This window comes from Rhipicephalus microplus, unplaced genomic scaffold (genome assembly GCF_043290135.1).
Source record: "Rhipicephalus microplus isolate Deutch F79 unplaced genomic scaffold, USDA_Rmic scaffold_15, whole genome shotgun sequence".
Classification (NCBI taxonomy): Eukaryota; Metazoa; Arthropoda; class Arachnida; order Ixodida; family Ixodidae; genus Rhipicephalus; species Rhipicephalus microplus.
In genome coordinates, this window is record NW_027464588.1 from 26,700,149 (window position 1) to 26,712,566 (window position 12,418).

General features: G+C 42.9%; 1 long non-coding RNA gene across 1 annotated transcript; it reads right to left on the reverse strand.

Moving 5' to 3' along the window:
• Nucleotides 1-2,708: 2,708 nt before the first annotated feature.
• Nucleotides 2,709-11,190, reverse strand: LOC142784657 (uncharacterized). Its single transcript, XR_012888714.1, has 3 exons — nucleotides 11,119-11,190; nucleotides 4,694-4,753; nucleotides 2,709-2,911 (listed from the first exon to the last, which is right to left on the reverse strand). It is a non-coding gene; the product is annotated as an uncharacterized LOC142784657 (long non-coding RNA).
• Nucleotides 11,191-12,418: the final 1,228 nt, after the last annotated feature.

Consider the following 12,418-nt stretch of genomic DNA (forward strand, 5'->3'; position numbering starts at 1 on the left):
GGATGTGCGTCTGGTTAACCTTCCTGCCTTTGCTTGCATCTTTATCTCTCTCTCTCTCTCTCTCTTTCTGAGAAGCTTGACTTACACCTGATAAAAACTTTTATTTTACAGGATCTGTTTTTGGTCGATTCAATCGTCATACACCTGGGGGTGATTTAATGAGGCACGTATTAAGCAAATTACGTGATATGGTGAAAACAGCTTTCAGAATTGTGAACCCTGAATGTAAAATATAGCATTAGATTAGGGGCGAGTATCGGTGTTTTATTGTCCAATAAAACTTGCCTTGAATTCGAGGCTTATTAACAAAATTTCATAACAGAACGACGCACTTTGAGCACTATCTGACCAAAACACGTTGCCACGGTAAACCCGCTTGGCGTGCGAGGAAAACGCTCAATCTCAATCGCCAAACGCCAACAGCTCATGCCCCTTGTAAGATGGTTGGCGCAACCGCCATCTTACAGTGGCTACGGCTTCTTTTATGGGCGAGAATTTCCACTCCTGCATGTTTTGTTGAGCCTTCTTCGTACCACTCTTTTTCAGTAATAAATTGTTATTTCCCAACTGTTGTTCAAAGTACGAGTCACCTTATAGCGCTTCACCAGTCTGTTAGGAAGAAACGCTTTTCACAGTTGAATTAAATTCCCATAATTTTTTTATGGGGAAGAAAGACAGACATGTGTGGCATACAGCTGTGGGAGTGGACCATTGAAAAATTTTTCTCGCGTATAATTACCGGACATGTACAGTTGTTCCAGATCAGTTAAGCTCAGTGTTACATTTGAAGTTTTGTACCAATGCGAATATGTCATGGTTCGTGGTGAACAGCAACTGCGAGTATAAGTCAACCATTAGAAGTTTCTAACCTGTCTGTGGTTTGCCATTGCGAAACTTCAGAACATTAGTGGTCAGAAAATTGCATGTTAGACTGGCTTCATTCCAGAGGAATGTCAAAACAATCCTGAGTTTGCTATCTCATCGAGTAAACAACCCTCCTGTCGTTGGTGGAATGATTGATCAACACGCAAATACAGAAGATATAAAGCTTTTCATAAGGCGCTTCTCTATAATCAACGCCCAACAACTTGGAAAGACTGCCTGTTTTTTGCCTTAAGTGCACTGTCACCATGCGAAAGAAGAATATCGCAGTCAACATTTCGATTACCTTTCAAGATCAGGGAATAAAGTTCCTTACTTTGCATATCTGCTGTCAAGAAAAGTACAGCCAACACACATTTCACCTTGAAATACTTTATCTTGACGCCACAAGAAATCAACACCTCGCTGATTGAGATGGCCAGAGATTTAGAGCGTTACTTCAGTACAAGTCTCTCGGCTATTTGCTACATGCAGGTATCTTTGCATGAACTTACGGAAGTTTATTTAACTGAGTTCAATCAAACTGGCCTATGTTTAGCAACGTCAGCCCCTGTGCCAAATGGAATCACAAATTTTGTGTTGAAAGTTTTATCTAAAGAAGCACCTAATATTCATTTATATATTGTTAAGTACTCGTTGAAGAACTCATGGATACCGCTACGCAATAAAAACAAGCTAAAATATTCTGTTGCTGAAGAAACAAGTTGCAGGGCACATATTAGACAACATAAGGCAGATTGCCCTGCCGTCAAATCTGGCGAAATTCAGCGATACAGTTATTTATGCTCGAACCAGTGAACTTATTTTTAGTAGAGGTCAATACTAAGCCCCGGTGAAATTGCGTTCATGGCCGAAAGGTCTATATGGTATGCTAATGGTGATTTAGGAAGTCACATACAGCTAGCACGACGGTACAACATATAAGCGACTCTAGTCAATTTGGATATCGCTAAATCATACGATACTGTAATGCACGGTATTCTCATTGATCGATTGAACTTTCTCAATTTTCTGGCATACATAGTAATGCGTATTACCAATTTCTCACCAACGGGAAGTTTCAATATTTTAAAGGCGTTTTTTATTTTATTTATTATTCACGCACAAATTACAGGAGTACCGCGAGGCTTAGTGCTGTTCCCGATGCCGTTTAATGTGCTAATGAGCACCATTCCACGCAGCCAGGACATACGAACTTGTGTTTATGCAGACGATATCAACTTCTCTGCAATGGCAGACGCCATTCAGACGTTATACGACCACCTGCAGTCTTATCTTAAAACCATGGAAAAGTGGTTTGATGACAATCACTTCTTACTGAATATGAGTAAATGTACGTTTCTTGTCTTCCCCTTGAAGTATTCAGTGCACATCTCAGTATGTTACCATTCTGAGAACATGCCACATGTAGAATCTTCAGGCAATTTAAAATGCGATAGCTGTGAAAGGTGTATGAGCCACTGGCATGTTGCGTAGGTTGAGCAACTACCGAATAGGCATGAGAGGAGATACAATGGTAATGATATATCGAATGTGCATTCTTGCTTTTATGAAATTAAGTCACATGCTCTTTCTCTAGTGCTCCAGCATACAAATTCCGGCATTTCATTCTTTTAGAAAGGAAATTGTTACGCCTACGCCATGGCCTTCCGAAACGGTTTCTAACTGCGTTTCATACCTATAGAATCGAGAGTTTCTTCTCTTTTGTGCAGGTTTTGTATCTTGACTATTCCGACATTTTTAAGCTATTATGCTTACGTGCAACTTCTAAATTTAGTAATGATAAAACCAAACGTTGCCTAGTAAAAGACATCAGAAGCGGCAACGACGTTTCGATTTTTATTTATTAGTTCCATGCTGTCATCCTTTTTTTTCGTTTTTATAGGCCTAAGCAAAGGGACTACGTACGCAGCCGCGAGTATGATTTCTCACTCCTTCTCCTTTTCTTCGGTCCTTCCCGCTTTGAGAATAGCGTCAAGAATAAAAGGAGGAATCGCTTCGGCTTCGTTGGGAGCAATGGTCAGGGCCACTGAAATGGTAAAAAGGACAGATGCGTTAATATATACCACCTAATGGATACATATCTATGCATTGAAACCACTGCTGTCAATTTTTTTAAATTTTTTATTACATCAAAGTGTATCACCTTGGGGTGTAGTCGAGAAATAAACAACAAATGTTCGGACTAAGCGGATTATGAATTGACATCTGTCGCGCTAGACGAGTGCAATTAAGCACGGAATGTCAGGCGTGCATGGTAGTCTTTTGTTTCGCTGTTTCGTTAGTGACGCATGGTTTCTACGGATAAGGGAAAAACGAGTAGCATGTCCGAAAGACAAGACCTAATAGAACCTTGATAGTGCATTTACTGAAACAACAGTCTTTTATCACTATATAATCGACAGCGTCTTCATGCTATGTTAACATAAAAGACATTCCATGCTTTCCTGACTCAACCCCCGCCAGAGCCATTAATTAAGTACCAGCTACTTGGGCGGCCCATCTTCCTAGATAACCACTTCATGCAATGTTCAGCCTTAAAGCTCCAGGTTTCAGGCTTTTAGGTTGGACCGAAGAGCGTATTCATGCATACAGATGCATTGAAGCACTCATCGCTAAATGAGCCTTTTTATCGCATTCGTTTTGTTGCAAGGCCAATTATAGTTGTTGAAGTGCAATAGTTCCCACCTATGGGCAAACGATAAATCGGCATACCCGAAAAACTTTTACATAAGAACACCTCACAATGTTTAGGAAAGCTAGGAAACAGGCGGCCACATCTCACGGCTAGCTTTATTGCTGTACAGAATGTTATGTGAAGAAACTGCCTCAAATATTGACGATTTTAAGGTAGTGGTAAACTGATAAGATAATAAAACTATAAATCAATGTCAAAATGATATGATGCAGAAAGCTATAGCATCTCGCTCTTCTGTCGGAAGACTTTTATGAACAAAAATACTCGTGTTCTTATCGATTTAAAGAACACACATTGCAATAAATCACGAAAACAGCAACATTATACTTATAGAACAGATAGCTATAGTACAAAGAATTTCAATTTAGGCACTTTTGAACAGCTGACTGTATATTGGTGCATTGTAAGCACGGCGTGGTGGCTGCAGGCTAGCGAGAGCTGCAACGACATATTTTACGCAGCGCATCCGCCTGCAGGTGTTCCTGTCCTGACCTCTCTTTATCTACATCTTGTAGTCACCTCCCTCTTCTCCTTTCTAAGGGGCTAAAGGCTGCCCCGCCATTTAGGCGCTTCTGGCCGGTGCTATTCTTAGTGGTTCAGGAAACACTGCTGGTATCGCTTCAGGGCGAGAGACACGTGCGAGAGCTGGTATTATTAGAAAGCCCCTTTCAGGTGAACCAAGGGATGCCAGACCGATCTTCTCTAGCAAAGTTGGCTCTAGCTCACAGCACGGCCACAAGCTGCGACACTTTCTGAAGAGCACATTGAAACACTTTTTTTCCTATATTTCCAGGTTAAAATGATCGCTCTGTGTATCGACCTCCACACCCAATCTTTCAATCTAGCTGTAAATATTAGTGACTCAAATTTTGTTTTTAGTGTACCTATAGGCAACAAAGAAACGAGCTAACGCAACGTGGCGTAGTACGCTGAGATTGCCCCGATTGGCGTCCATCATACGACTTGGTAGTTTTGGCCTAAGGCAGACCTAATCTCAAAAGTGTTTGTCGCTTGATGATCGAAACGTAATAGAAGTAGAAAACGCTTTTATAACATTTCCCAAGCCTACAGAAATTGCGTTCGTGGAACATTTATAGGATTGTTTTATCTTACCAACTGCCGTAGCATACGCCATGAGAAGGCACTTTCCAAGAAATCTGTCCATGTTTCCTTCTGCAAAGACGTAGATGAGAAAGTATTGTAACAAAGTCTGCCCTCTGTAGTACGTGACGCACTGAAAGACGAGGGATATAGTCTAGCTGTTGAGCATTCTAATTTTTTCTTCATCTGCATCAACATTGAGTATGAACAAATCATTAAGTTTGAACGTGAAGCTTTTAGGAAGCTGAGAATTTTCTTCTCGATTTTGAATGTACTAATAATACGTCAGAAATAAAAAAGTACGCAGCTTGCACTACCAATAAAAGGCTGGAATCATAGGCACGGGTGTTTTTTTTTAAGTGGTATTTTTTTCTCGCAACACTAGGGGGTGCTGGCCATGGCTAGACTTAGCTAGACATGTCACGTGGCCACTTGTTACGTGATCTTGCAATCTTTGTCACATGGCCAGCTCTTGAGTAATTTCTGGCGAGAACATGTCACGTGAGTGAGTCACAGAGTGAGTGAGTGAATGAACTTCTATTAGTTCCAGCAAAACGTGATAAAACGCACACCTGGCTAATCTCACGACTTGGTCGATAGTTCTAGCCTGCTGGTGCAAACATGGGAACGCTCTACTGCCAGAATTTGGTCTTCATGGGCTGGACACCGAAGGAGCGCGTCAGATTTTTTATTGCAGTACCTAGGGACCAACGAGCCGCACTTTCAGAACATATGAGACAAAGTGGCCGCCTTCTCTGACGCTGCGGAAGAGCTATATGGGTAAATGTCCGGATATATGCTATTGACGGTCCCTGGATCTCTGCATGAAGAAGTTCGCAGGAGCCTTGGCGTGACCTCCTGCAACCTACTTATCTTGAATTGAGGCTCGGAAGTCTATTTTCTTTAAGTAAAATGATTGATTGCACAATGCTGCCTGTTTTTATTCTAATGGCTAAATATTGCCCGTTTTTTAGTATAGTTCACGTGACATTACGACACTTTTACTCAAATAACAGGCCAATTCGTGGTAGTTTCCGTATTCCGAGATGATCAAACCTGCGCACGTGCCGTGCAAGCGAAGTAGAACATTAAAAGGACGAAGCGTGTGAGAGCATGTTCATGATAATGATGATATTTTTTGTTAACCCTACCCTGTGCAACAAAATTCTTAAAGTTTCCAAGCCTTCATAAGATTTTTTTCAAAATATACATGATGCGTAAGGCAGATGTCTCCTTACTATAAGTTTGGGTTGGTTACACTTGGATCAGTTACAAAACAGAGCACCAATATTTATAAATTTCATCACCTACTGGAGGTGCATGAGCACCTGATTGAGAGTATTTTATTGAAAAATTATTATTGGTACATGGTACCATGACACTAAGCAAGACTGTGGTCAGCGTTTCCAAGTTTCGGGTATTTATTTGGTCGAACTTGCTGCCGGAAAGCGGAAGCTATACAGCAAACAGTACACGCTGTCATTGATACCGGCGAACAGTTCATCAGCTGTCTATAGTTTGCCAAAAGTGAAGCGCGTTGGCATTATGCATCTGCCATGTGAGATTCTAAAGTTATCGCTAGCGGCCGCGTAAACGCCGGAAGAACCTCTAATGTTCGCGTTGTGCGCGTAATCTCCTCTGATTGTTCTCAGATTGTGTTGACGGTTCCGAATCATTCAGGCGCATTTACCGCAAGAGGACAGCTGCCCGTGAAAGGGATGGTAACGTAACATTAGAAAAAAAACGAACATGCTTGTCAAACGCAACAAACTAATGCACATCGCAACAGTCTGGTAGTGTTTAGGTGTGGAGCCCCTTAGGCCGGCATTCCGCCGTCGCCATTGTCGATGGGTGGAGCTCCCAGTGTCGGGCATGCGGGCCGAGCGGAAGAACAGTTGCGCGCTCCTGGTGGGCGCAGGCGTGGCGGCAGATGACGCGCGAGACAGTAGCTTCGTCTTGTCGCCCACACTGAATGGTAAGCTGCCGGAGATAACATACTGTGCCCACCGCAGACGCTCTCCCCACCCGTTGCACATCCTACTTCTATTGTGAAAGCCAGTAACGTGATGAGGTGCGTAGCCGACTATAGCTCGGAATGCGTTAAAGAAGCATGCGTCCACAAGGCACTTCCCGGAGTCGCATGCAGAAAGCGCTCGTCATCAGGCTCAGTGTGCGGGCAACGAAGACCTGCGCCAGTGTGACGCTTTCGAGCGCAGAATGCACCACGCCCGGCTTTCGGCAAAAGAGACACAGCCAGTTGTCCAAGAAATTCAGGCTAACCGAGCACGTGAAGAGGAAACGAAGAAGTGGGCCTTTAGACGCGAGTTTACAGTTTGCACATGTGAACTTAGTTGCCACGTATACGACACTAAGGGGAAGTGATTCCTAAATGAAAGAAAAGAATACAAAAGTGAGCCCTGTAACTGTCTACATCAGAGTGCGACACCTCATCAGTGGCTCACGAGGCAAAGGGATAAGGAGGGATTAGAAATGATAGAGTGAGAAGTAAAGATAAAACAGAGAAAAATACGGACACTGTAGAAGGAGTCTGAGGACGGGTTACCACTCAGCGAGAGCTTCACTGCGTCAGGAGATGGCGGAGGGCGAGCCGGTCGGCCAGAACTGCGCTGTCATCGGAGATCGCGGGGGCACAACCATTGGAGACAGAATCCAGCGAGCGAGTCCCATGACACTAAGGCCGATGAACAATCTGTTTCTAATCAGTGGTATTCGCGAGGAGGCAAAGAGTTAACGTGCATTCGAAGCAGTCCAGGAAGCGTTCCTCACGGCGGACGACGACGCCGAGCCTAAAATATGCGGGACATGGCGCGGATCGTTGGTGCTACACAACGTGCCACCGTTTAGCATATTGAACGGCCTTTCCCACCAGTCAAAACTGCATCATTTGCCAAGGCTAAGTCTTGTAGGTGAAAGACACCTCTCAGCCCGAATACTTTTCACATATATTTGTAGAGAGAGTGGTTTTCAGTATTAGAAAAAAAAGCGAACCCCACAACTGTCTGCAGCAAACTGCGACGCCTCAGCAGTGGTTCACAAGAGAAGGGGGATGAGGCATAATAGACTAGAGTGGAGAAAGCAAAGGTGAAAAAAAGAGTGTGAAAAAGGCCGAGAAAAAATCAAAAAGAAGGAAGAGATAAGTGGCACTCTCAGATCTTCCGCCGAAATCGCGCGGCGCGAATACTTCAAAATCGCTCACGCATTCCACTGCCTTCAACAAAGTCCAGCCGTGTAGAGAGTACGTTTGATTCGCCCGCGGTGGCTATTTGGGAACAAAAGATGCTCAGATGTTGTCCAAAGCAAGCCGAGAGCTCCATAACTGCGAACATAAGTTGTCAGTTCGCGTCACCATCCGGGCAATAAAGCAACAGATGGTACAGAGTCTGCAGATTGCTGAAGTTTTTGCAGTATGTAATGTTACGGCCGGAGTGTCGTTGTTTTCGCTCGGCGGTGTACTTATTTGCGGTGAAGATACGAAGAAGGAAATCGTGGTACCTAAGTAATTCCTTGAGAGGGAGCCGCCTCCTCAAGCTGCGAGAACAATATGGTGTGACAGAAGAATGCGTCAACGTGTCGGTGTATGTTCAAAATATGCGCAGTGACTATATGCGTAGTCTGTCGAAGTACGTGGAAGTCTACGTAAACATCAAGCAGTGTCACAATTCTTGTCGAATTTTATGCGCAGGAATTTCCAATCAAGCCCCTCAATATACCCCTGCACAAGCAAAAGACAGCCTTTGAAAAAGCATCGAGCTCACACAAAATATTTGAATAAAATATCTTTATTAGGCATTTTCAAACGTAAATTGTCGTTTACACCTTATTTCCAACGAGCTCTGCTTATCGTTTCAATTGATAAAAAAACTAGTTCTTTTAAATTTTCTGAGTGCTTCTCACGTAATATACCAATTACACTGAAGCCTAAAGAACTGCCTTTGACTTCGTACAGAAAAAGGTAACATATAAAATTTTTCTACATCACTATAACAAATACATGATTTTACCATCATTCCCGTATATATAGGAATATTTAGAATGGAGGCAGTTATAAAAAAGAATACTTGCCTTCGCTAAGAATCTGCATTGTTTTAACTTGGCAACGTTGTTTTATACAACTCATTTACCGCACATTGAGGAGGTGAAATAGAAAGAGTGTTTAAAATTTTTTTTTTATTTATGAATGCATTTCTAAAGTTTTTGTCTCTGAGTTCAAAACGATTCATGAGCAAACGTTGCTTGCAGCACTGTTTCTTAGAGCTGGTAAACTCCATCAGTTTTATGTGGCGTTAACAAGAAACAAAAATACATATCTGATAATGGACAGTAGCTTACTAGCCACTGTTATTAGTTAGTTTACTTCACATATTACAAATGCAGGATTTATCACAGCTCAACTGCAAAGGGTCCTTCGTTTGCACGAACTTAGAGTAAGATGGAAGATATCAGTTTACGAATTTATTCTATAAATGTTCGAATATGTGCTGTACATTTTTGCAGCCTTAATTATACAGTCTGTGCTGCTGAAAAAATCAGCAAATCGCATAAGATTTTTCACCGGGAAATACGAAAACTTCTGCCAGATATTTCTTTTTGATTCAAACGCCTTTCTAATCACTCGTAAGATTGTTTATGTTCAAGTATGCGTCGAGATATTCCACTTGGACTAGCATCAAAAATATTTGTTGTGAACACAATCTCGGCCTTCTAATCGAGGTCCCTGCCTGCCATGCACCAACATTACAAAGAACACAGCAAAAACGGAAAACAATTTCCGACAGATTCAACGACTATTGCGTCGCAAACGAAGCTTTGGAGACACCAACCTTCCGTGAATATACCACGCGTTCCTCATGAGCCACATCAATTACGTCACCTTTGCCCACAACTGGACAAAGGAGGAAAAAATAAAACTAAACACGCTCATGCGCAAACCGTTGAACAAGTCCTTATTTTACCTCAAAACACGAGTACTTTCCGTCTCGACCAACTAGGCACACACAACAACATGGACGAAGCGATCGAGACCCAGACCATGGCCCAAGTGATCCGCCTCTTCTACTCCAAGGCAGGCCGCCAGCTTCTAAGCGAGGTTGGCATGTCCCCACATTCCTACCTTGAACACGAAGTAACTTTCCCCGGAGCTGTCCACGCTACCTACATGGCAAATCCGTTTCCGCCAAATTTTCACCCGCAACACAACAAAGGCAGACGCCTGGCCCGTGCTCGCGCGATCCTCAACCGCACCACTGCGAATCGAAACTCTACCTTCTTCATCGGTGCGGCGAAATACAATAACTCCTCCACATTCGCAGTAGCGGTTGTGTATGATGACGGGGCCCTACGCTCAGCCCCGTCGGTTAGGCTAGTAACGAGCGCCATAGCCGACCAGTTTGCTATAGAGTTAGTGAAGGTCGACCCCTCACACACCCATGTCTTCACAGATTCTTGCGCCGCCATTCAGGCTACGAAAGTGGCAACATCGCTCGAGAAGCAGTCCACATTCAACAAACACGCAAACGCATGGACTTTCACTGCCTTTCTTGGTTTTCTGGCCACATGGACAAATAGGTCGAGCCACAGCAACCCAACCTCAACGAAATGGCTCATGATCGAGCGTGAGAACTGACCCATCTCGACGATCAATCAGCCACTGAAGATCTGGGCCCAGACGTATCGTTTAGTGATCAAATACTCACCTATCACGAAATTATCTTCTACTACTGAAACGAAACAAGCCAATACCCGTTACTACATGAAAAGCTCGAACGCGGGCGAAAGGTAGCTTTTCCCATGCTACAAACGAGATCATACCCATTAAGAGGCCGACTCAGCCGTTAGAACTCAGACATAAATTCACAATGCCAAGACTGGTCAGAAGTATGCTGTTCACTCGAACATATGCTCTGGCAATGTCCTGCGTTACTTCGAAGCCTCTCACCAGGGAGTCCAACTGGGAGCAGGCACTCAGGAGCCCCAGTCTCGAAACCAACAAAAGGTGTCCAGAGGGCCCAAGAATTGGCGGAACACCACCACGTTCTCGTCCCGACTCGGGCGTCGCCTACGGTAGTGGCTGCTAGAATGTTCCTCGTGGACACCCTGGTGGCGTAAACTCCTGAGGACCATTTATTAAAGTTTTTGACTGACTGACTGTCTGTGAATACAAAAATATCGATTTTCCAATCGTGTGAAAGGAATACGGGCATCCTCTATTAATCTACTTGATATATTCTTTTCGACCAGATTAGTAATACAGAAAACCTAGAAAATCTTGTCCGCAACTGTTGAAACTCTACTTGGTGATCTTACAAGTTCTCTTTTACTTTGCGGATCCAATGAAAAGTATGGCTGATCAAGTATATGAGTGGCATATACTCATTCAATAATAGAGTTAGATACCATGAGAAATGTGTTCGACTCACCACTGAACTCTTCTCTAAAAAGCTTTGCAATGACACCAGCACTGAGCTGTTACTGAAAATACAGATTCGCGGCATCCTTTATAAAGGGAGCTGGTAGATTTCCAAATCATTACGATTGGTTCATTTAAAGATGAAGAGCCAAAGAACTGAAATCGAATTTCAGACGTTAACGGTGGTTGCACGTGCATTTTTTTCTTGACAAGAATATAATGAAAAACTAATTATTATGCCACCCAACCTGAGAATAAATCAATAATAACGAAGGAGGTTAATTATTGTTTCTTTTTTTTTCTTTCGACTATGCGATGAACAGGTAAACAACAGGACATTGCTTTTTTTAGCTGTCAAGATGGTATTCTGCTCTGGGATATCTTTCAGCTAATTCTGAAGAGAAAATTAACGCAGACACGCATGCAAGGCTATTATGCCGAGTCGGCCATTTCTTCAAAAGCACATTTTATTCCAATGGCTATTCTCCTAAAGGAGATTATGGTGAATTAGTCGTTCGAACAGACTGGTCGAACGACTAATTCACCATAATTTGGTTTAGGACTTGACCTCCAAAGTTTTCTCTAATGAAAAAAAGCTTGAACATCTTTCGCGCATGAGTGCTCTGCTTTGCTATCGGGGGACTGTTTTCCTATAATATTGATTTAGTGATTATATTCATCTAGTGAGCGTGCTTCTGTTACATACAATTCGTGCTCTTTCCCGGAGCAATCTATTACACATTCCAATAAATGCCGCGACGAAAATAAAAAAGGTAGTAATTGGGCTCTGTGGGGGATCACTTGCTTGCAACGCAGAAGTTCTGGGTGCAGCATTTATATTTGTTTCTATATATTTAAATTTTCGTTCACGGAAAATGCTAACTTTTCAATCACAATCGATAAGGCTGAAGCTTCATCCGACGTCAGACATTCTGCGTAACGAGCTCTGAACTCTCTGAAGCAAAAAATAATGTCGAGTGAATTGAGGCAAGTGTAGCTTCTTGTCCATACAAATGAATTCGTTTCCTTGGTTACACATAACAGCGCTTGGCCATCGTGTATCTCCCACATCTTGAAATTACCAAAAGTTTCAAACGCTGTAGCCGCTTTTCAAGAAACATTGCAGCGTTTACAAAGGGCAACGTACAATGGCAACATTGCAGCGTTTACAAAGGACAAGTACAAAGGGCAATGTACATTTCAATTCACAAAACAATAACACAATCGAAATATACTAACCGCAAGTCACATATTCGCAGAACACTGATTTATTGTTGAGCCCTTGTCATTGGTTCATCTTTCCGTCTAGC